Source organism: Anoplopoma fimbria, chromosome 2 (genome assembly GCF_027596085.1).
Source record: "Anoplopoma fimbria isolate UVic2021 breed Golden Eagle Sablefish chromosome 2, Afim_UVic_2022, whole genome shotgun sequence".
NCBI classification, from domain to species: Eukaryota; Metazoa; Chordata; class Actinopteri; order Perciformes; family Anoplopomatidae; genus Anoplopoma; species Anoplopoma fimbria.
Window position 1 is genome coordinate 1,199,818 of NC_072450.1, and position 26,785 is coordinate 1,226,602.

Consider the following 26,785-nt stretch of genomic DNA (forward strand, 5'->3'; position numbering starts at 1 on the left):
CGAAAACAAACAATGAGACATTGACGCCATCTTTGGTTTTTGTTTTGTCAGCTGTGTGAGAACATCTTTAATTCCAACCTCAACCAGAAAATCATAACCCTGAAGCAGACCTTTGACCTGAAGAAAAGAAACTAATGTCACAGTTTAAACTAGACAAGAGCAAACACACATCTCTGTGCTGATCCATAAATAAACTAGACAAGAGCAAACACACATCTCTGTGCTGATCCATAAATCCTCCGGTTATTGATCAGGAACCAACAGAACCAACAGAACAGGAACGATGGATAAAAATAAATCAATAACAAAAACAAGTTTGCTGGATTATTTTTAAGGACAACCACATATTTTGTATTCAGAGAGCAGAGGATCAGTGTTTCTATGAAAATCTGAAAGTGTAAACATGAGCTGCCCTCCGGCTCTGTGACACACACACACACACACACACACACACACACACACACACACACACACACACACACACACACACACACACACACACACACACACACACACACACACACACACACACACACACACACACACACACACACACACACACACACACACACACGGTCAGAGGTTCTCCTGAGATTCTATTATCAGCAGGTTTATTTTTTCACCTGCTGCTTCAGGTCCTACAGAGTAAAACAAAACATACCATAATACTTCTGTGGAGGTTTCATAGATCGATACGATGACTCAAAACACTGACTTCCTCACACAGAACTCGTTTTTTTTAAAAGAACTCTCCTTCTAGAGAGACGACGTGAACTCTGCAGAGTTCTGTCAAAGTTGCTGCAACATATGGAAGGTCGACCACGCCCTCTTATTGACATGTGACCATTAATATTTAGTTTCCTCTGTTCTCTGTCAGCTGTTATGTTGAATTGATCACCAAAGCATTGATCATCAAGTCTAGAAAACCTTCACAACATTATGTTAAACTATGTAAATCTATCAAACACCTTTTTAAACTCAAGGCTCCGTGATCAGATTACTACGAGCGAAAAACTCATTTTGCACTTTGAGCCAGAGGGAGGTTTTACTTCTTAGAATATTGAAGAATTTACACACATAACTTTTAAGATTTATGCAGTTTGAAGCCCTAAAACCATCTCATGCTGATCACCATCATGCTGTAGATCTGGAGATGCATTCAGGTAACACTGTGACCTTTTACTGTGCAGATATAAATAAATGCAGATCAACTGTTCAGAGGTTTTGGCCAAATTTCTTTAGTCGTATCATAATTCTTTTATGCTTTTTTCATGCTGAATGACTTATTTATAAAGGAAGGTATGATCACATCTCTGGTAAACACAAGATTAAAAGAGGTGCTTTTGTGCGATTCTTATAGAGTTTTACAGATCTGTCGATTTAATTAAAGTTTTTTTTTGATTGTCTTTAGTTTGAAATTTGATTCTGAAAAAGATGATGAAACGTTCAGGCTCCAGTTTTGCAGCCTTGTTCGAAAATGTTAAATATTAATCTGAAAAAAACAACAACATGGAAAACAAATCCAAAGATCATTTTTTGCTCACCTGGCCCCTAGACGCTACGCTATGAGGCCCAAAACAGCAACACGTCCTTCTAGAAACTATTTCTCAGTCACTTTATCAGTTTTCTTCACAAAACAAATGAACGTGGTGAGGTCGTCTGCATAGCAGCAAACGTTTCAAGGGTGAAAATCTCAAAATGTCAACAGATAAAACCAAAAGTTCTGGGATGAATGGGGGTATTTACATTTGTAATATCTTCCGTTGTAACATGCAGACACAATAGCAACTGTTAGCTTAGCATTAAGCTGAAGAAGTACAGCTAAGGCTGATAAAAGATGAGACTGGGAACCTGACAGGGTGAGTCTAAATGTCCTAAAAAGGCCACCGTATGCACTTTAACCAAAACCCACAGGCAGGATGAAAATGCATGTTTTTTTTTTTTAAAACAATCACCAAATCTAGAGCGTTTATCACAGCAAGAAGCTTTAAAAAATAATTATTGTCAGATTTTCATCTTTTGGACGGTCCTTGAACACATCATGTGTGATGAACACTTTCGTCAGAAAACGCAACCAAAACTTTGCTTAAAATTGTTGATATTTAATCAAAAACATTTTATTCTACATGTCTCATTTAAAATCTCTCCTGGAGTAAACCGTTTGCTTTAACCAGATTCTGTAAAAAACATTAAATTCTGAGCTCCTCAGTGAAACTATGAAGATATGATTGATTCATCTGAGACCAACAGTCATGTGACAACAAATCTGTGAAACTTTGACTGAACTTCAGGCTGCTGAACACAGAGCAGAGAGGAGAGGAGAGGCTGGAAGTAGAGGATGTAAAAATGTGAATAATTCAAAATATAAAGCATGTAAAGCCTCCCTTTATTTTCAACATTGGTAAAATGTTGGATATATAGATTCCATAGTTTACCAATTTTTGTAAAATAAATTATCAATAAATTAAAATTGTATTTTCATCTTTTTTTATGATTAATGTCTTTATAACTGTTATTTTTTGGAGGAGAAATAACATAACCCTGCGAGCCGGTGGTTCGATCCCGTGGCCGAGCTGCAGCTGAACCTCGGCGGAGGCAGAATGAGAGTCTGCAGGCGACAGAAAAACTACTAGCTGCTCTTTTCCCCGAACTCTGACTCCGATAAATGAGGTCGGTCTGAGGCTGCAGGGTCACTCCGTCCTCCCACTCCGTCCTCCCACTCCGTCCTCCCACTCCGTCCTCCCACTCCGTCCTCCTCTCTCATGGAGCGACACCTCTCTGGTCATTAGTCCCTAAAGTCCAAAACTATGTCGAGCTTTTCTGTGTTCTTCTTTTATGCTTTTTGATGTTTTTCTCTGCTTGAAAAAGATCATAAAAGATGAAAAGTCTGAGTTTTTAAATCACATTTCTGCTGCAACAAATGGGAGAAATATGGTTTCGTTTTAGTCGTGACGATAAAAGTTTCGTCTGTATCTACTTGTTTCAACACCACAGAGAGATATTCTAACTAAAAGGCCGCCATGTTCTTTTTTTGAACAGTTTCATCACATGGAAATATGAAAGGTTTTCTTTTGAATCAATTCACTTAAACATTCTGTGGGTTTGAATGATGTTTGGTTGGATAATATTTCAAACAAAAGATTGAGTTCATTCTTTTTTTTTTTAAAAACCTCCACTCTCCAAAGACGTTGATTCATAAATCAATAAAAAAGATGATCACATAAGCCACTTATATCCTGATGTGGTTTACAGTTTGAAAAATGAGTCATATAAATACAGAAGAAAACCGTCCCAGGTGTTGTCCTCCATGTTTTCAAATAACAATGGATGTAAAATGAATTTAGTAAAGACAAAATTATCTGATCAAGTTTGTTGACATTTATTTACATTTCAAATCTAATAAATCTAATTGCATTTTATTTCTGCCGGTCCTGGACTTCCCTACATATGATCAGAACATCAGAACTGGCTCATTTTCACGATGGAGAGTAAACTGAACCTCGCTCGATCAGAAATGTAAAAAATGTGTTTTGACAGATCACATTTGTGAAAGATGAGAAGTCAGAACAGAGTTTACAGTCATAAACACACACACACACACACACACACAGTCATAAACACACACACACACACACACACACACACACACACACACACACACACACACACACACACACACACACACACACACACACACACACACACACACACACACACACACACACACACACACACACACAATCCTCTGCCCTGTCGTCCTCTCTGCCTCTTCACGTCCCTCGTCTTAATGAGCTGCTCTCTGTGCCGTCACGGCTGTCAGTCATCAGCGTTAATACGACCAGACAGCAGCGCTGACACGCTCTGCATAGGACACACACCACACAAACACACACACACACACGCACACGCACACCAGCAGCACCACCTCCAGCAGGCTGAAGCCACACAAGTCTCAGACTCTGTTCACGTCATCAGAGAGTCCGTCCATCTCACCAGATATCTGAGACCACGTCTTCATCCACACGACTACGTTACGGTTTTAAAACACGACCTTTGCTGGCGTCCACACAAAGAACCTGAAACAGACGCTGGAACAACGCCGCTAAATCTGTTTTATTGAGAAAAAACCCAAGAAAGTGAGACCTTCACAACCACGTTTACTGCCTCAGGTTCTGAGAAGGGAAGTCAAAGCTTCATGTGTTTAACCTGCATTCTTTCTCTATATATATATTCATATACTTCTTATATAAAGTTATAAACAAACATCAGTGTCGACTCAGAGGTTTAGTCAACATAAAGAGTTACAGGCGTTTCTGAGCTTGTTGTCTGTTAACAGCTGTTACACATGTTCATTCTATGACTGCCTACATGTGGGTTCTTATGAACGCTTATACCATGATTTTAGTGGATTTCAGGAAGCAGAAATGTGTGTTTGACTGATGAAATCCTTTGTTCGAAATGATAAAATATCGCCACCATTCTGGAAAAATTCACCCAGAACCCAGAAACACATTTAATACTAAAGAAAATAGTTTCCGTTTAAAAACAAACCTGTAACGTGTTGAAACATTTGGAACAAGGAGGATGAATCTCTTTTCTTCGCCCTCTTTCCAGTTGCCAAACAACAAAACTGGATCAGATCAGAAAACACTCGTATGTTGTTCTAGAGGTTTGAGTCTGAATCCATTTAAATCACGTAAAACGCTTTTGTTAATATTTGTTTGGTTAAAATAACTAAACTAATAACTAAATGAAAAATTCTTCCATCTGCAGGTTTCTTTTGTTTTTGTCACTTTTCATACTAACACAGTTTGGATCCGTGTCCATAAACAGGTATTTTCTGCTGATCCTGGTTCAGTCTCTTCCAGCTGAGGCCCATCAGCCGTCTGCAGCTGATGCTTGGCTCACAATCAGATCCGGTTAGCAGCTTCTGGAAATATGTGGATAATAAAACGGCCAATTCTGTCAGCGTGTCGCTGGTTTTGAGGCCAACGTGAGTCTGACGGCCAGGTGGACCGGATCCAGTCCAGGTGGGCTGGATCAGGTCCAGGTATGTCGATAAACAGAGGAAAATAATAACTGACAAGAATGGAAACGAGGAAATGTATCTAGAGCTGTAGGATATGCTTTGGACATTATTAATATTATATATGTGATAAATGTGACATAATGAGTTCTTACTGATGAGGTTCATTAATAAACTGTTATATGTGAATGATCTGTTAAAATGAATCTTAATTAGTCTTCAGATGGAGATCTAAGACCAAAAGGTGACGGGTTTCTGACTCATCAAGATTAAAATCTCTTTTAAAGATCATTTTCTTTTATATGAACTGGCTGCTGCTTTGTTTTCCTTGTTATTTGATAGACGCTTATTAATAAAATACTTTTTTAGGATCAGGTCAGAGTTACCTGACTAGATTACTGTAACTCCTTATTATCAGGCTGCTCTAATAGGTCTCTTAGATCTTTACAGTTGATCCAGAATGCTGCAGCACGTGTTCTAACAAAAACTAAGAAAAGAGATCATATTACTCCAGTATTAGCTTCTCTGCACTGGCTCCCTGTTAAATCAAGAATAGAATTTAAAATTCTTTTACTTACCTACAAAGCTCTAACTGGTCAGGCACCGTCTTATCTTAAGGAACTTATAGTTCCATATTACCCAACTAGAGAGCTGCGCTCCATCAATGCAGGGTTACTTGTGGTTCCTAGAGTATATAAAAGTAGGATGGGAGCCAGAGCCTTCAGTTATCAGGCTCCTCTTCTGTGGAACCAGGTTCCAGTTTCAGTCCGGGGGGCAGACACACTCACCACTTTCAAGAGCAGGCTTAAGACCTTCCTTTTTGATAGCGCTTATAGTTAGGGCTGGTTCAGGTTTATAGTTAGGGCTGGTTCAGGTTAGGGCTGGTTTTGGTCCAGCCCCTAGATATGCTGCTATATGCCTAGACAGCCGGGGGACTACCTAGGATACGCTGAGCTCCTCTCCTCTTCTCTCCCTCCTTCTTTATGTATTAATCTCCTATTTATGCACATTACTGATTTTGCTTCTTCCCCGGAGTTCTTGTGCTTTCTCGCCTCGCAGGTTCCCAGGAATCGGGGTTATATTTGGACTGTCATCGTGCCACCTACTGAGGCCCTGCTGACACCCACTACTACTACCACTATCATTATTAGTCACATTACTATTATTATTGCCTGTACTATTACGCTTATTGACTTGCTTCTACCCTGGAGTCTTTGTGCTTTCTCGCTTCGCAGGCTTCTATAAATCGTGGCTGTACCTGGACCGTGGTCGTGCATCCTGCTACGGCCCTGCTGACACCGACTGCTACCACCATTATTATTATTACTAGTCACATTACTATTACCATTACCTGTACCATTAAGCATTTTAGCTTTACTTCCACCCTGAAGCCCTTTTGCTTTCTCGTTCTGCAGGTTTCCATGAATCGTTGTGGTACCTGGACCGTAGTCGTGCCTCTTGCTGTGAGCTGACTGACACCCACTGCTACTTCCATTATTATTATTAATCACATTACTATCCCTATTTTCATAACTATAATTCTACTGTAATAATTGCTGCTGTTATTATAAGTAGTCTTATTATATGAATCATTTATGTCATATACATTGAATGTGTTGTATCTCTGTTATGCTGTTCATTCTGTACACATGACATCTATTGCATTCTGTCCATCCTGGAGAAGGATCCCTCCTCTGTCGTTCTCCCAGAGGTTTCTTCCTTTTTTCTCCCTGTTAAAGGGGTTTTTAGGGGAGTTTTTCCTGTGCCGATGTGAGGGAAGGACAGAGGATGTGAGGGAAGGACAGAGGATGTCGCATGTGCACAGATTGTAAAGCCCTCTGAGGCAAATTTGTAATTTGTGATTCTGGGCTATACAAAATAAACTGAATTGAATTGAATTACCTGGAAATGTCAGAGCTGAGACACAGAATGGATTTTGAAGAGAACACGTTAAGGCGTTTGTGTTCTGGACTTCATTCTGCATTCAGAGCTCGTCTGTTGTTAACGCGGTGACTCACGTGATGTTTTTTCTGTCCAGAACACGTTAATGTTGCCGAGACAGAAGCTTTAACCAGCGGCTGATCTGAGGTCAGCTCAGGATGCCGGTGTCAAAATAAAGTGGTTCAGTTGACAGGTGACGCCAGGGGATTCAGGATGAGGATGTTATTAATTGTTCCATTTATTCTTTAATGTTTTGAGAATCTTTCAAGGTGCAACGCCTGCCAGCTGGACTGAAAAGCATGTTTTCTTGAGATTTTCATCTTTACGACAAATTAAAGCTTAAATTTGTGGTATTTCATCGAAAACATTTTATTCTACATGTCCCATTTAAAAAATTCCCCCAAATAAACCGTTTGCTTTAACCAGATTCTGTAAAGAAACATTAAATTCTGAGCTCCTCAGTGAAACTATGAAGACATGATTGATTCACCTGAGACCAACAGTCATGTGACAACAAATCTGTGAAAATCCTACTGAACTACTGGATGTTTACAGAGCAGAGAGGAATAAGTAGAGTAAATAGTTCGATATATGAAACAGATGGAGCCTCACTTTGTTTTTCCTACTCTGGTAAATCTTGTGAACACTTGTTAAAAATCTTAAAAGTATGGATTCCTCTTTCTGCTGGAAACAGAGATAATACATTCATACAAGAGTTGAGGTGTTGTGGAGGATTGTGATGATTTTTTATTGTTAAATACATTCTTATTAAAGACATTTGTATTTGAACTGCTCTGATAGAATAAACCTCTTTTCACATTTACAGCTTCTCTCCGACCTCCCCACTAATCTGAGGAGTTGTATTTATTCTCTTTGTTTCTCTTCTACAGTCAAAGATAATTTAAAAATAAAACATAAAGACTCAGCTAAAGGTTCAGGTCCCCAGAGGATCTCTCAGAAAATATGGTTTTAAAAACATCCAAAGAAATGAAGCTGCTAGTAAAATGTTATCAGAGCAGAAAGGACAGATGGGAAAATATAGAGAAAGACTAAATGAACATTTCCTTAAATCCAAATGAGAAAAAACATATCATCTCCTCCAACAACAATCACACAAGATAGAAACATTAAATCACTTTAATATTCAGTAATCAGCCCAAAGATACACAAGATGTATCAGTAATCAGAAATAAGTTAAATTATGATCACATGAGAACCAAAAAATATACAATGATTCATCTGAAATCCCTAAACTGTGCTTTATGTCACTCTGTACCCTGATAACCCTGATAACCCCCCCACTGTCCATCTCATGGGAACACTGACTCATTAAAACACCAAGAGTCCACACACACACACACACACACACACACACACACACACACACACACACACACACACACACACACACACACACACACACACACACACACACACACACACACACACACACACACACACACTCTCTAGTTTTTGTTACCCGTCCAATCGGTGCAGAGGAGGGGTCAGAGGTCAGGGATTAGGGGAGCCCTGTGGTCATGTCGGGTCGGGTCAGTCTGGATACTGTGTGTGTGTGTGTGTGTGTGTGTGTGTGTGTGTGTGTGTGTGTGTGTGTGTGTGTGTGTCCTTGTAAAAGCTCATTAAAACTCTTACAGGTCGACTGCAGCCGCTAGTGGAGAACATCAATCAGTCAGAGGATTCTGAACACAGCAGAGTTCACACACACACACACACACACACACACACACACACACACACACACACACACACACACACACACACACACACACACACACACACACACACACACACACACACACACACACACACACACACACACACACACACACACACAGCTAACGTTACTAGCTCTCCTGTTGGTTTACAGTGTAACATTATCAGAGATCAGAGACTAGAGAAGCATAAATGAAGTCCTGATCTCATGTTTTACTGAATATTGGAGGATAACGATCGTCAGTAAAACTTTATTAACACTGTGATGGTTAACGGTAAACTGTGGAGTTCATATTCGGTTCACATGCATGAAGAACCACGAGAAGGACTACTGTCTGTTACACCTCTACAATCTGTGAAGTATTGATTCGTTCTTGATATTCCTCCTCTGAAGAGACTCCATGCTGATTTGCTAAAAATGCTTCAAGCACACATGAATAGTTTCCACAATAAGTGTATTCAACATAGGTATTCAAGAGAACTACTAGTCACCAGAAGTCATAAGTGCATCTCCTTTCTTAAACAAGCATCTTAAAGCATAAACCAGAGCAAAAGTATAGTGCAGAGGCAAATTACTACGAATACAATAATTGCAACAAACTGATACGAATAGGATAAGTGCTACGAGGAAGGCTCAGGGTAGTACTTCAGTTTCATAAATACGGCAAGAGAGAGGAATCAGAAAAGCAGTCACGTCAGAGTGAATACAGAGGAATCAACAACAAAAGAGCCAACACAACACGTCCTCCGAACGTGTCCCTGAACGTCTCACAGCACGTTATTGTCTTGATTTTACACTTCACATGCTGTCACACGATAAAAACCTTGCAACACTCCCACACACTGAGCTCACAGCAGGGTGGAGGAAAAGTGTGAGTGCATTGTGAGGACAATAAAAAAGCAGCATTTGTTCCTCACCAGATTGTCAGATGTAAATCCCAGTGAGGAGAAGCTGCTCAGTCGAAGTCTCCGACTCCAACAGGAAGCTCAGCAGTAAATCCAGTCTGTGAATAAATATGAAGACAGGTGTGAGAAGACAGGAAGATGACTCGTCACATGGAATAAACAGAACATATCGATGCAAAATAAGAAAAGATGGAGATTTCTGCAGAGAAAAACTGCTGAAATAAAACTAGAGAAGTTCCAGAGGATCAACAGAGCCGTCAATCAAACGGCAGAGGAATTATTAAAGATGGATCAACAGACCGGTTTCTTAAAGTTGTTGTGTTTCTGCCTCGTTCTTCACCTGTCAATCAAACACGGTGATGTTTTGACTTTCCTGTTTCTATAGCTGGAGGAGACGCTTTTAAATGGAGCTGAAGAAATCTAGAATTGTGGTTGTTTGTCTTCACCAGCCAGTCAAACAGCTTGTATGCACATCTGTCCAAAATGTCACTTCATCATTTAATCCTTTTAGAACTTGTATGAAATTGTCTTAACTAGCATGTGAATTCTTAGTTGCCCTAAAACATGTTTTTTTGAGAAATTCCCTCCAGGTGTTCCTGAGATATGGAGTTCACGAAGGACGGACGGACGGACACACACAATCTGAAAACATCACGCCTCCGTGTATGGCTGTAACCAGCATGGTCCTCTAAGAAAAACTGAAACGTAACAAACTAAATTGTCTTAAAGTTATAAAATGAGCATAAATTGATTTTAGTTCCTAGTGTTTTAGAAAAGAAAGCATGACTTTCCATCAAATCTCAACAACATTGAAGCACAGAAACTGAACAAATTCGACGTCACAGGAGACGATGCTTCACATAAGACGCAGTGCAAAGATTAATCACATCTCCAACCATTTATTCCGTATGTTTATGGAGCTACATACTTTACATAACCGGCTCTAAAACATGAGCTTTCTGAAAGATGAACTCAAATGTGCTGTTTAAATGCAGAGAAATGAAATAACTGTATTTGTAGAATCCTGTTCAGAGCATCACAAACGTCTGATAAACCTTCATATTCACAGATCTGTTCCTCAAACTGGATTTCTCTTCCCCCCCCACCAACACTGTCTCTTGTGTTTTATAACACGGAGCTATTTTCAGACTCCTGCTAACCTCTCAGGCTTTCACTGCAACATTAGCGACCACTTCCACAATCACAGCGTGAGACGGATCTTCTGATTTGATTTGTGGAGTGAAGTGAAGTTCAGACTGCTGATGGAGGCTGAAACACACCAGAGGAAACAGAACAAGCTCCTGTCAACAAGACACAAGGCTTCCTGGAGAGCTTAAACGCAAAGCCTCCTGGGAAGTATGCTAATTATCTCGACAAACTTAATTTGATGAGTTCAATAACAATTATTCTTGTCTTCCTTTTCAAGTTCCATAAACTTCAACTTGTGAAATACAAAACGACATTTCAGACATCGTTTGTTTTTCTCTTTCCTGTTTCAACACGAACATGAAGAAACAATCCTCCCAGTTCGGTTTGGAAGAACAGCAAATACTGTCTATAAGAAGTGGAGGTAGTCATGGTGACGTCACCCACTGGTTTGTGGACGTTTTGAAGCATCAAATTCGGCGTTTCGGCGTCTGCCATCTTGTTTTTTTGCAACCAGTGAACAGGACGTGACCATATATGGACTGAGGAGGAGTGACGTAGAGACGCCGTATACGTCTCTGGTGTCGACCTGTCAATCAGTGTGTAGCCCCGCCCTAAAGCATCCCCTGCTTTATGGTCTGTTTGACTCTAAATGGAGCATCATTTACTAAATGAACATCATGCTGTATTGAAGAAGACTTGAAACTAGAGATTGAGACCATAAACTCATGTTTACAATGTTTACTGAGGGAATAAATCAAGAGAGAAGTAGAGTCATTTTCTCATAGACTTCTATACAACCAGAGGAGTCGCCCCCTGGTGGACAGGAGAGAGAATGCAGCTTTAACACATGAAGCTTTGACTTTACTCGGTAGAACTGGAAAAAAGCCAGACCCGACCATCAACACCATGATCGTGTTTCTATTTCATAGTTTTAAATTTTGAAATGTTGCCCAAAAAAAGAATAGCAAATTTAGCGTGTTTCCATCAACTGGTTTGGAGAGAATGAACTCCACCATAGTGTAGTTCAGGTTGGTTTCATCCAGCATCAGTAGCTACACCTATCAAAGCAATGCATGAAATGATGTTGTGAAATCATGAACCAGGAAGTCCGTAAAAGTGCACACAAGACGGAGGTGGATGAGTCCAACAGGTCAATGTTGATTTATTTGTCATGAAACTTTCATACTTCAGTAACGACACTTCCATCGTTATTTTAACCCAAAACACCATCTTTTCCGAAACCTAACTAAATACTTCAGTTGCCTAAAAGAATGTACGCGTGTTGCTGAAGGTTAGTAGGGAAACACATGAAGAATTAGGAGTTTTCATCATAAGATGTCAAATGAAAGTGTTGTACGAGGAGACGTTGTGTGAGTTGAGGTGCCAAAACATGTCCACACACTTTTGGCCATGTGCTGAAGCAGAAAAGCTTTTTAAATGCTGTAGAAATTTGCATTTCTACAAATTTGCACTGTAGAAATGCAAATTTCCCCGCTGCGGGACTAATAAAGGATTATCTTATCTTATCTAGAACGCTGAACAGAAACCGGACTGGATGAGCTGCTGGGATAAAAACATCTGACTGCTGCTGTAACCAGTAAAACACGGATCAGTCTGCAGGCTGGGCTCATTACTGGTGACTTTTAGGAAGGAAACACAGAGTAGTGAGGCTGTGGGGGGGGGAGGACACAAAACCTCATCTAAAAGAGAGTCTTGTCTTCGTGGCGTCCTCCCCGGCGCTCCGTCCAGATGGCGGCTCGTCTCTGCAGCCGAACACAAACACAGCGAGGCGACGTGACGCCGTCAGAGGAAACCAGGAAACGCTGCTCAGTGTAGCGCACGCCGACGGACCGATCTGCATCAAGGAGGGCGTGTGTGTGTGTGTGTGTGTGTGTGTGTGTGTGTGTGTGTGTGTGTGTGTGTGTGTGTGTGTGTGTGTGTGTGTGTTATTGCACCACAGGAGGTCCTGGCTGTTGTTTGTGTGCTAACAGCCCTCTGATGGCTGCAGGAGCACCGCCAGATCAGATCGTAGTGTGAAACAACAGCAGCCATTAAAGCTCTATACGACCTGGGGGGCGGGCGACACCCGGGGTGAGAGTCTGTCTCTCTCTTTGTGTATTCTTGTATTCTGCAGAGTCGGTTTCTTTTACATGCATGTTATCTGATTATTCTGTTGTTTCTCGAACAGCAGAAATCTGTTTTTCTGAGCTCATCATCAGTTCATTCGTCTCAGATGCCTTCACATGTCTCTGAGAGAAGACATGTCCATGAAGACAAAAGAAAGACTTCTTGTTTTTGTCTTGTTTGGGTTTAGGGTCAGAGTAATGAACAATTAGAGAAATCTGATTTATCTGCCATGTATATGTGTAGAAGGGTTTAAGAGAGGGCCCGAAGAGAGAGACAGGAGAGAGCGGTTACTATGAACCAAAAAAGAAAGAAGAGTAACGACTACAGACGGTGAAACCTCGAGTTCCCAAAGCACAGCAGTAGTCTCAGTGTATCGCCATACTACAACGAAACTGAGATCTTAACTTTCATGAGTAATGAAGGTTTGTTCCAGCTGATGAACACTGTCTTGTTCTGTCTGAATATGTAGGATAAAACTAAAGACTCTATAGTAGTAGTAGTAGAAGTGGACCTAGTCGTTGAGACGTCACCGAGGTGGAGAATTTGGCCGTCAAACTGATTAAATCCAGATCAGAAATCCTGTTTAGACAAAAGCAAAGGTCATAGGAGGTCAAACAGTTCCATCATCCCAGAATCATTTCATCGACGGTATTTAAGAAGTGAACGTAGTCATCATGACGTCTCTTTGGTTTGTGGACGTTTTGAAGCCTCAAGTTTGGCATTTTAGACAACGCCATCTTGTTTTTTTGCAACCAGTGAACAGGAAGTGACCATATATGGACTGAGGAGGAGTGACGTAGAGACGCCGTATACGTCTCTGGTGTGGACCTGTCAATCAGTGTGTAGCCCCGCCCTAAAGCATCCCCTGCTTTATGGTCTGTTTGACTCTAAATGGAGCATCATTTACTAAATGAACATCATGCTGTATTGAAGAAGACTTGAAACTAGAGATTGAGACCATAAACTCATGTTTACAATGTTTACTGAGGGAATAAATCAAGAGAGAAGTAGAGTCATTTTCTCATAGACTTCTATACAACCAGAGGAGTCGCCCCCTGGTGGACAGCAGAGAGAATGCAGCTTTAACACATGAAGCTTTGACGTCACTCTTCAAAACCTGAGGTTGTCTCCTGTGAACATCTGTAGATAATCAGATGATAATAATCTACAGATGTGTTATTATTTTAGTTCAGTTAGCTTCTCTCTCACCTGGACAAACAGTGATGCAGTGAAATGCTGCAGGGTTGCAGGTTTAATTCTCTACATGTTGGGGGTGAAGAAGCTCTGTTCGGCGTTGAGGTGACTTTAGTTTGTGGATGCTTGAATTTTCAGTAAAAGTACAAAAAAAGCTGAGGAAGCTGCTGCTGCAAAACAGAGTGAGGAGCTGAGATAAGAGAGATTTTTAGATGAGTTCAGGGACTCTGGGAGAGAATTTGTGGGGGGGGTTAAAAGCTTCATCTACATTTCTTCTCCTGCTCGGCATACAGCGATGAGGAGGGGGAGGACTCATAACTGAAAAAGAAAAAGATTTTTTTTAAAGGTTTTGATTTTAAACCGTTTGAGCTTCACTGATGCTTTCAGAGGACTAATATCAGCATAAGTTACTGGAGACGTTTCATGTGCTTTTGCAAAGAACTGCTACTTTGTTACAACGTTGATGACAAAATGAAGTTACTTCTGTTGTCATTTTAATAAACAGCCAGCGATCTCTCAGCCAGGAGACCGTCGTTCTCTCTCCGTGTGAAACCAAAAGTCTTTGTTGATGTTTTAGTCACATAACTTGCAAACTTCAGTAACAGCACTTCTTTGGTTATTTGAACCCAAACAACAATCTTTTCCTGATTGAATTGTGAGCTGATTAACTTCCTCACACTAGCTCTTAGTGCTTGTTGTTTTTTGTTTTTTACCGTGGTACAGAGAGTCGTGTACTGTCACCAGTATTTGTGTAGATTACTAAGTTTCTCTGGAGGTTAAAGAGGCTCCTCTGGTGACGAAGACGAATCAGAGAAGAAGAAGAAGAAGAAGAGCTGCTCAAGTAAAATATACAGAATGTTTGGGATTATAACCCTGTTTGAACCTGGATTATTTATGCATTATTCACATTTTTTATGTTAAATGTTACCTTTAATATAAAAATGTTATATTGACAAATAGCTGAAGCATAAAATTCCAAAACACACGGATGTAATTCATCAAAGTACACAAATCATTTTAAACAACCAGAGTAACAGCAGCACACACACACACACACACACACACACACACACACACACACACACACACACACACACACACACACACACACACACACACACACACACACACACACACACACACACACACACACACACACACACACACACACACACACACTTCTATCCACTCTGCATGCGCGATTAACCCATCGACTCGCTCTCTCTGCTGCTTCAGTAGCTGGTGGAGTCGACAGAGTACTTTTAGAGCGATGGAGAATAATGAGGTTATCACAGCATCGCTCAGCGCTTCATTACACCCTCAGCTCACAGATATCCAAGATACATAAAGTACACCAAAGATACTCCAAAGATACTCCACAAATACTCCAAAGATACCACCAAATATATACCCAAGATACACCGAAGATACACCAAAGATACACCAAAGATATACCAAAGATATACCACCAAAGATATACCAAAGATATACCAAAGATATACCAAAGATATACCAAAGATAACACCAAAGATACCACCAAAGATATACCAAAGATACACCAAAGATATACCAAAGATACACCAAAGATAACACCAAAGATACCACCAAAGATATACCAAAGATAACACCAAAGATACACCAAAGACCAAAGATACACCAAAGATATACCAAAGATATACCAAAGATACCACCAAAGATACACCAAAGATATACCAAAGATAACACCAAAGATATACCAAAGATATACCAAAGATATACCAAAGATACACCAAAGATATACCAAAGATACACCAAAGATATACCAAAGATATACCAAAGATAACACCAAAGATATACCAAAGATACCACCAAAGATACACCAAAGATATACCAAAGATATACCAAAGATACACCAAAGATATACCAAAGATATACCAAAGATACACCAAAGATATACCAAAGATATACCAAAGATAACACCAAAGATATACCAAAGATATACCAAAGATACACCAAAGATACACCAAAGATATACCAAAGATACACCAAAGATATACCAAAGATACACCAAAGATACCACCAAAGATACACCAAAGATATACCAAATATACCACCAAAGATACACCAAAGATATACCAAAGATACACCAAAGATATACCAAAGATACACCAAAGATATACCAAAGATATACCAAAGATATACCAAAGATACACCAAAGATATACCAAAGATACACCAAAGATACCACCAAAGATACACTCTTCAGTTTTAATGTTGAATTCCAGCCTCTTTATATTCAAATTGGACTAGTTTTAGGCACAAAAATAAAAACAAAATGGAAATGGAACAATAAAATGTGAAAAACATTTTAAATAATAAAAAGAAAAAATACTTGAACTGTTGGTATCGAATGAAAAACGACTTCAGTTGAATTCCGTTTGCACGTATGGGGAAAACTTTTTTCAATTATTGATGAATGTCCCTCTTTTGATATAAAGTTGTGTTTGTAGTGAAAATAAATAAAATATTGAAGGACTTCTGTTCTTTCATTTCCTGAGACGGAGACGAGCGGCTCGTTACTGGAAGCTTCACGTTTATCTGACAGATGTTTGGATTCATTTCCTCAAAGTTTCTCTCTTCTGTTCTCAGCTGAGACTAAACACACTGAAGCAGACTGTCACACATCAGCGTGACACCTCACACACACACACACACACACACACACACACACACACACACACACACACACACACACACACACACACACACACACACACACACACCATGTGTAGGAGCTAAAGGTATGAAGACCTGAGGCCCACGCAGAGCTATAAAAACATAAAGAGGAGCACACTTTGTGGGCTCAGTCACTGTTCTGAGAGCAGCAGAGTGGATCTTCATGTACATTACTGCGCTGCGTTCAAGGACCGGCAACGAGCAACTCGTCACGGATAAAAATGGACTCGAGAAGCAGAGGTTTGTGTGGACTCAAGAAACATGGTGACGTAAAAGTCATCAGCACCAGTTAACCCTAACCCAGGAAGAGCTCATCCAGAATGGCAGAAATAACCTCTGATGCTGCTTTTACATGTTGTAGGAAAACCCAGATAACCCGGAAAATAAGCCGTCATGTTGGAGTTCAAAACACCAAAAGAAGAAGGCGCTCTGTGAACCTCCAAGAGCCGTATTCACCGTATCTATCAACCAACGCGTTCTCTGGTTACTACAGCTGTATGAACAAAAACACTACTTATCTGTGATTTAATGCAATAAACAGATAAAAAAGGATGCTGAAATAACAACATTTTCTCCACTATTTCTGATCCAACATAAAGACGACAGGAGGAGAACCTCACGCTGATATGAAGAAGAAGAGAGGAGGAGAACCTCACGCTGATATGAAGAAGAAAAGAGGAGGAGAACCTCACGCTGATATGAAGAAGAAGAGAGGAGGAGAACCTCACGCTGATATGAAGAAGAAGAGAGGAGGAGAACCTCACGCTGATATGAAGAAGAAGAGAGAGGAGGAGAACCTCACGCTGATATGAAGAAGAAGAGAGGAGGAGAACCTCACGCTGATATGAAGAAGAAGAGAGGAGGAGAACCTCACGCTGATATGAAGAAGAAGAGAGGAGGAGAACCTCACGCTGATATGAAGAAGAAGAGAGGAGGAGAACCTCACGCTGATATGAAGAAAGAGAGAGGAGAACCTCACGCTGATATGAAGAAGAAGAGAGCAGCATCCTGTTCTTTCTCCTCCTCCACATTCTCCTCCTCCTCCACATTCTCCTCCTCCACATTCTCCTCCTCCTCTTCCTCAGTTTGTCACAAACACTCCCACAGCTTCTGCAGAAATAGCATCAGACTCAGGCTGAAGGAGGAGACGGTGGAGGAGAAGGAGCACGGCTGTTTTTAAAGATTGCCTCAACGCTTCATCCTCACGATTCAAACAATCCATATTTACAGTTTTCTTTGTGAACTTCAGAGACAAAACAGAAAAAGAAGTCTCCATGAGCCAAGACCGACTGTTTCATTCAAATCAAACCCAGAAGAAGTTACTACGAGAGACTTCTAGCATTTAGAAAAATAAAAACATCTGATCATTGTGACGGATCACGTATGTAGAAAGCTCAGCTGAAATTAAACTGTAAAAAAGCAAACAGTAGAGTCTTGAACACGCTGGACTCTGATCTGGATTCATGCTGATGATGAAACAGAGATCTGTGGAGAACCGAGCAGAGAGGCTTTTTAAAGAAATCATCAAAGTTTGACCGACTGTGAGGACGAAGCCTTCAAGACGCCTCGGGCCCGAGTCCTGCCGACCAGCGACAGAAGGAGGAGGAGGAGGAGGAGAAGAGGAGAAGAAGAAGAAGAAGAAGAAGAAGAAGAAGAAGAAGAAGAAGAAGAAGAAGAAGAAGAAGAAGAAGGAGGACGAGGAGGAGGATTATAACTGAACACACCATCCGTCACCACCTCCATGATTCATCTCTTTATTAGAATCTGATCACAGAGATCATGAAGACACTTCAGACCTCGTTATGCGAGTGTGTTCTGGTCTGACAGTGTCACCATGACAACGCTTCTATATCTATCTGTATCTATATATGGATATATATCTGTATCTATGTATATGTACTACAGATCTAATATTCTTATTATATAATAAGAATATTAGATCTGATAGTGAGTAGAACACTGTGTTGACATCTGGTTTTAGAAAATAAACTCTCTACTTATTGTGATTACGCAACAAACACAGTTCATTGTCTGGTTGATACTTGCATCAATAAACGTTTAAATTAGTGTTTGATATCATCTTTTTTTAAATGTCGTCTTCATCATATCACACATCTCATGTTTTCCTCCTCCTCTGATATTAAATGCAGAGTCATATCAGAGACTTCCTCCTATCAGCTGGTTATCAAAACATCTTCCTCTCGCATCAGGAGAGGAAACAAAGAAAACAAGCGCCCCCACAAAAGAGGCTCCGTATCGCCGTCTGCTGTCACGCTGGACGCCAACGCTCGGGCCCGGAGCTGTCAATCAAAAGGGACAAGAAAGGCATGCTGGGAGCAGAGTTCATCTCCAGGAGGACGGAGGAGGAGACGAGATGTCTCCTCGGAATCAGACGAGGACACGAAGCAGCCTGGAAGCTGGAGATGCACCAGAGAAAATATCACTTTTATTGATCCTTTATTACCAGTAACCGGTCTCTGATCCATATAGTCAGATACAGATCCCTTTGTTGCTTGATTACAGCAGCTGATCTACAAGGATACAGACATTTTGTTTTGCCACCAAATCTTTTCAACGCTTAGAAGTCAGTAAACCAACAAAAGTTCTGAATGTTATACTTTTACTTTGTTTTAGTAATTTATAGTGTTTTCTTCTATACAACCACGATTGTTATTCCCAACATCCCTACTTGTGACTACGTACCACAAACAACCAAAGAGCATCCTGATGAATTCACTCTTCTTTCCTTTTTCTAGTCCGATTTCAGGAACAGGTCCTAATTTACCAGACTGTAAAGTTATGTGAAATACTCACCAATAAAAAGCAAAGTCATCAGTAGATTCAATCAAACTATCACAGAATGTGGTAAAAAAAAAAGGACAAAATTGACTCCAACTACATGTTAGTGTTAATCCTTGAAGTCTTCTCTGATGTAGAACTTTACTTCAGAAATCTCACCTTTGTGTCACTAACGGGTAGTTTATGTAGACGTACTCGGTTAAGGACACGCCCACAGACGCTGCTTCAACAGGACCAGGTCAAGAGGACGAGGCAGTCCTGGATCAGGTTCTAGAAGCACAACAATCCCGAACAAAAAAGACCGGCTCTAAATGAATTTAAGAAAAAGCACAGAAACCCTGTTTAGTTTAACCAATCAGAAGAAACTAGAGGATCCCAACAAGAATTCTGCAAAGAAATACAGATCTGCTCATCCAGAGCAAATGAAATACTACAAAATATTAATTAACGAATATTCTCTATAATAAACATGGTTTGAACTCAATTATTGACGTCAAGCATAAACCAGCATCAGTCAGGCCGTACTTATGAGCTCCTTTGAGTTGGTTCCAGTTTATTTTTCTGTCAATAACTCATTTGATTCACTCCAAATTCACCATCTTTATAAAGGTAATAAAACGTCTTTAACTGGTCCAACACGTGTTTGTTCACTCTGGAATCTGATTTAATGACCTGATTAGAGGACTTTTTTATTCCGGTATGTTTAAGCTCACATTCCTCTCCGTCAAATCATCCATCAACTGAAAAGTGATTAAAATCACTGACATGAAACAAAAGTGCAGCTTTAAACTGGTCTGAGATCAGAGTTCAGGTCTAACCTTTAAATCAAACATCTCCCCGTCAGTTACAAACATCTCGTCCTCCAGAAGGAGTTCACGTTCCTCTAAAGCCGACCAGCTTTAACAGCTGATCTGAATACGAAGAGAAAGACGACGAGAGACAAAAGAGCCGACACCTCCCGAGGTTTAAACGCCTCACCCCCGCCCGACGCCTCCCTCACTGATCCTCTATTCATATCCCCCACAGGAGTCCCATCGACCCCCCCACACCCTCCCCACAGGGCCAACAACCCCCATTAAGCCATGTTGGGAAAACACATCACCCATTAGGACCAAAACACCCCCAACACCTCCAGTAAACTACGACTGGAACAGAAAAGAGTCAAACAGAAGACGAATACAACAGAAACTCTACAAGTCTTTGACCTACAACTTCTAGAAACAGTCAGAAAGGGTTTCTCACCATATAGAATGGTAAACTCAGCCGACTGCTCAAACTGATTCAATCCAGATCAGAAATCCTGTTTAGACAAAAGCAAAGGTCATAGGAGGTCAAACAGTTCCATCATCCCAGAATCATTTCATCGACGGTATTTAAGAAGTGAACGTAGTCATCATGACGTCTCTTTGGTTTGTGGACGTTTTGAAGCCTCAAGTTTGGCATTTTAGACAACGCCATCTTGTTTTTTTGCAACCAGTGAACAGGAAGTGACCATATATGGACTGAGGAGGAGTGACGTAGAGACGCCGTATACGTCTCTGGTGTCGACCTGTCAATCAGTGTGTAGCCCCGCCCTAAAGCATCCCCTGCTTTATGGTCTGTTTGACTCTAAATGGAGCATCATTTACTAAATGAACATCATGCTGTATTGAAGAAGACTTGAAACTAGAGATTGAGACCATAAACTCATGTTTACAATGTTTACTGAGGGAATAAATCAAGAGAGAAGTAGAGTCATTTTCTCATAGACTTCTATACAACCAGAGGAGTCGCCCCCTGGTGGACACTAGAGAGAATGCAAACTGAAGACATGAAGCATTGGATTCATTTTCAGAACCGGATATTAACACCTGGTTCATTTGTTTTTTTTTAACTCTCCCTCAGCAGCTGTTTGTTTCATTTCATCCATTACTGACCATTAGCTCACCGGCTTAATGCAACACATAAATCACAGTCTGTCTCTCTATAAACAGCAGAGATCTCTGTGTAGTCAGAAGCAAACGTCTCATGTGTTTGTAAAAACAGACATATACCACATATTTTTCTCGACACATTTCTTCATGCAGTTCCTGGTGTGTGAAAGCCTTCTTGGAGGTATAAACCTGTTTCTCTCCCACAAACACACCGAGACTTTCATTCTCCACAGAAACAGCAGCGCAGAGAGACAAACAGCAGGTTCCTCTATAACAGGCGTCAAATCAGAGCCGGCCTCCCACCAGCAGCTCCGAGCTGAAGGCGAGACGGCGCTGCAGCAGCTCTGCTTCGGCTCAAACAGCAAACTGAGGAGCAGGAGGACTCGGGTCAGGATTCATCCTCCTGCTGCTGCTGGGATTCAACCAAGACCTGAACACCTTTAATACTCAAAGACTGCATTGAGATGTGAGATGTGGAACACAGGGTCAGTCCGTCTAGTTCTTTATACAGATATGTATCCATTATTCTTATCTGTCTTATCTATTTTCTCTGATATGAGACTGTTGTTCTACCTGTGTTCCATATATCTCTCCAAAGTGATCAGATTCGTTGTCATTCATGTTCTCCACAGGATGAATCCTAATGGTCAATAGATTACTACATTATTACTGATGGAAAAGTCAAACGACTACAAAGATGCAAAACCAGCACAAAGAGACTCAAAAGAGCTACAATGAGCAGCAAAATGGTTACAAAGAGAAACAAAACGGTTACAAAAGGGATGCAAAATAGCTACAAAGAGTCAGTCTGGCTACCGAAGAGACACAAGACATCCACAAAAAGGAAACTGCTTTCAAAGAGCTGCAAATGGCTACAAAGAGACACAAAATAACTGAACAGAGACTCAACCCTCCAAAGACACACTAACGGATACAAAGAGAAACAAAGAGATAACAAAAAGGGACACAGAATGGCTACAAAGAGACACAAACTGGAACCACAAGAGAATAATAGCGTCCAGAAAGAGATAGAAGACAACAACAAAAGGGACTGAAAACTAAGGTTCACCTGTAAAATGCAACCATAAAAAGTCCACAAATGATCAATTGTTGGTGGTTTTGTTGCTGTCGTCGGTGGTCTACCACCTAAAGTTTGTCTCGTCTTCACCAACAGGATGACGTTTCCTCTTATACACAATAAATATTAAAATCTGAGTGGAGGATTGTCATGAAACATCTCTCTTTACGTTTGACAGAAAGTAACATTTCCTCCAGACAAACGTCATCTTTTCAGGTCAAAATCTGATTGAAGCTGAAATAATAATAAAAAACACTAAAACATCAAACCACTCAGAGCTACGAAGAAGCATTTTTCATTTTATTACAATCTGGGCTTTCCTCCTGAGCTCTCATCGCTCTGTAAAATGTCAAGCGGTCTTAAAAACTCAACAAAAAAAAAAAGCTCTTTACATCAAGTCATGATTGAATAAATGACGATAAAACTCTCATCAGTGGACATTTTAACGGCGGACATTAAATCAAATGGAACATGTATAAAAGAGCTATAAACGGTGATAAACAGCAGAATCCGACTCTCACTTGTTATCGTCTAACTCCTCAGCATAAATCTGACAAACAGCTCTCAGCAGCACAAACACAGCAAACTGATAATGAGCTGAAATCAATCAGAGCTGCAGAGGGATTATTAGCATGCAGATCAGCAGAGCGGTGAGTCTGCAGTGGTCTGTGAGGTCTGGACCTGGTTCAGGAAGAGACCAGCTACTGATCCTCACATGGAGAGGATGAGAGGACGGGAAAGACGGAGTAGAAACAACTTCAACTGTAGCTGAATAAGATACAAAAAGCAGAGAAGAATGTTTTGAATATTAAATAAAGTGCAGAAATAAGTCCCTGGTTCTGGGAGTATTTGATCGCACTGTATTTTATTTATTTTTTAAGATGAGAAGAATCCTGCACACCGTCTGAAGAGAACAGCATCAACATTTTATGAGCACACAGGTAATATTTCCACCCAACATGAATCTTCTTCTGGTCTATAAACAGAAGACTGATGACTGAGAGAAGTGGATTCTTTGGTTTTCAGGCCCGAGAGCATCATGAGATGAAAGTCTGTTCTGATCTCAGAAGTCCACACCGTCAACACTATCATGTCTTTATGCTCATAAGAGCTTACATAAGCATTTAAAACTTTAAGAGGCAGTAAACAGGTAAGTATTTCAGCTAAAACACAAGCTAGCGTCTGTGCTTCCTGCTGCAGAGCAAAACTACGTCACATTAAAAGGTACAAACTGTCTCCTCTTAAAGGGACAGTACCCCAAGCTAGTAACTTTATCATGTTTGCAACTCTTCTATCAAACCGACCACAACGTTACTGTTCTGGTTAACGTCATTTTCAGAGAAGAAACTGTAAAAAAAGCCATTCAACCCCACCCGCTCAGCATCAAACAGCAGACAGACTCATTACGGAGCATTTAGAAGCTAAAGAGACAGATATTCGTGGTGGTGGTGATGGTGGAGACCAAAAACAGAGCTAAAAGAGAGAGAATACTGGACCTATATTCATCAGGTGGATAAAATAGATTTCAAATGGCTAAATAGACACAAAACTGCTACAAAGAGACAAAAAAAAAAGTCCACAAAGAGTCAACGGTTACAAAGAGACAAAATGCTACCAAAAGACACAAAAGTGCTACAAAGGGACACTAACTGGCTACAAAGAGACCCAACACGGCTACAAAGAGACACAATGTCTGCACATTGAAGCAAAACTTCCACAAAGAAAAAACAGCTTCTGAGATTTCCTGCCTCAGATTTCTGGTTCACCTGTAAAATGCTTCTACAACCACTACAAACGATGCATTGATGGTGTTCTGTTGCTGTAGTTTGTAGCTGACCTGCTGTTGTAGTTTCCTCTTATGCACAACAAATACTAAATTCCAAATAGAGGATTGTCATGAAAAATCTCAAGAGGGTGAAACCTCTTCATGTTTGACAGAAAGTAACATGTTTTCTCATTCATTCATAAACACTGATGCTCTGTGTGAGACTCTTGTGCAGCGTATATGTTATTATATTTAGTGCTCATCCACGTTTACCTGCTTCAGTCTCACCGAAGATAAAGTGTCATGTTGCTCTGTAACAGCTGGATGTGGAAATAACAAGTGTTTGTTAAAAAGTGCAATTGATTTTGTTTGATAATATTTTGGTGCAGAGCAGCAGAGGAAGGAAAACCCTCTCCTCGCTGGAGTTTAACCAGATTTACAGCAGCTACGAGGACATGTAGAGACACCGGCGTTCAGGAGGACGTCACAGCTGAACCTTCTGGCTTCAGAGTCCATTAAAGACTAAAGTCACACTGTGTCTACGCGAGCGGCCCGGCTGGCTAATGTCCCGTTCTGCTCGGTCAAACACGTTATTTATTTCTCATTGTGTTTGACCACGGGCCGTAAATAAATCTGGAATTACCCACACAGCCGTCAGGTGGGGTTAATGGAGAACCCATTAGTACGGAGGGGAAAGCAGAGAGGAAGAGGAGGAAGATGAAGAAGAGGAGGCAGCCATGGGCATAATCAGCAGATAATAGCTGTTAATTCAGTTTATTATCAATCTGACTGCCGCCCTGCTGCCTGGAGATTAAAAACCGGATCATGTGCAATAAAAGGGAAATATTTTGCAATAAAAGAAAAGGTCAAGAGGTCGGTGTTTTTATGCGTTTCTTAGTACAAATTCCAAGAAAAGCAAACAGGAAAATGGAGGGAAATCGTGCATTTGTTGGGGACTATTTTCAGCGGCGGATTAATCCACGTTTGGTGCTCTAGTGAGCGTTTGTGGGATTGAGGCAAAACTTTCCTGTATATAATCAGAAGAAGAAGCAGAATTTTCAAAAAGCTGAAAGTAAAATGCTGTTAACGACAAAATGTTTATGTTGAAGAGAAGTAGAATGAAACAGTCTGAGCTGCAGAGTACACTGAGGCTCACTCAGCAGAGCTTGTAACATCAATGTTATACAGCTTTGAAATATTGATCATCCATATTGTAATGGTTAGGTCCACTTTAGTGGTATGCAGACAACAGAGCAGGAAGCTGATTAAAGAGCAGAGACGAAGTTAAAACGCTGCTGAAGGTCGTCGGAGAGAAAAGAAGAAACAAATGAGACGAGAGGTTTGAAGAAACAAGAACAAAGATAATTAGACTTTTAAACAAGTGGTGGGGTCATTGTGTTTTAATATACAACTCTAAAAGTCTAAGTCTCTACTCCTTTAGAGAAATAGTTTGACCATTTTAAGGAAAAAGAGAGTTAGCTTAGCTTAGCACAAAGACTGGGAACAGAGGGGAGAAGCTAGCCTGGCTCTGTCATTTTACTTCACACTTCATTTAAAACTCATAATTAAACGTCTTTTATTCGTCTTTCTACTCTTCCAACAATCTCCAACTCTGGTTCGACATCGTCACTGTTTCCTAAGTGACACAATTCAGACAATAACGCCTATTTTTTGTGGGTTTTCCTGTCTTTAAAAAACTGCATATATTCTCTAATATTGGTGGAATTGTACTGTTTATAGAGTTTATTTCACATATTGAGCATTCACAGTTGGGGAAGTAGGAATGCAACTATTATTTTTGGCTTCTTACTCAATAAAAAAAAAGACAACCATGCTTGCTAGAAATAACATTTATATGCCACTAATAATGTAAAGTTATTGCATATTGCTACTTCTATGCAACACACTACCTTTTATTACTAGCTCTTTATTACCAGTAGACCATTTTGTTCGTCAGCAAACATCAAACGTCCCACAAAAGAACCTTGAGGAACTCCACAACTTAAGGTAAACTTATATTTTGCAGCAAACCTGCCATAAACTGCTCCAGTGATTAAGTGATTAATATTTCAGCTTCTGATCTGACCACAACACTAAACATGCTTAATATCAATAATTATGTCTCCGATGATGATCATCTCACCCGACTATAACTGTTTTACCATATTACAACATATTGTTTAAAAAAGGTATTACAGATGGCGGCTCAAAAGGAAACAAGAATAATTAAATAATGCCAAAGGAACTTTATAATGGAGTGCATTATATGCATCTCGTTAAAACCAATTAATGGTAAATGATCGGTTCTTCTTGATACACATACAATTAAGGGTTATGGAGTTTTGTTTTCAAACATTAAAATATGAATCCCTTTAGTTATGCACACACCTGAACCTCCCCAGATACTTAACTGCAGAATCATTGTGAAACATCTGCCGT

General features: G+C 40.3%; 1 long non-coding RNA gene across 1 annotated transcript in view; it reads right to left on the minus strand.

The window, feature by feature from the left end:
• Positions 1–26,785, minus strand: part of LOC129108309 (uncharacterized) — a 49,510-nt gene that overhangs the window by 18,610 nt on the left and 4,115 nt on the right. The window contains exon 2 of the long non-coding RNA XR_008531920.1: positions 9,620–9,705. This is a non-coding gene — a long non-coding RNA (uncharacterized LOC129108309). The remainder of the gene's footprint in view (positions 1–9,619; positions 9,706–26,785) is intronic.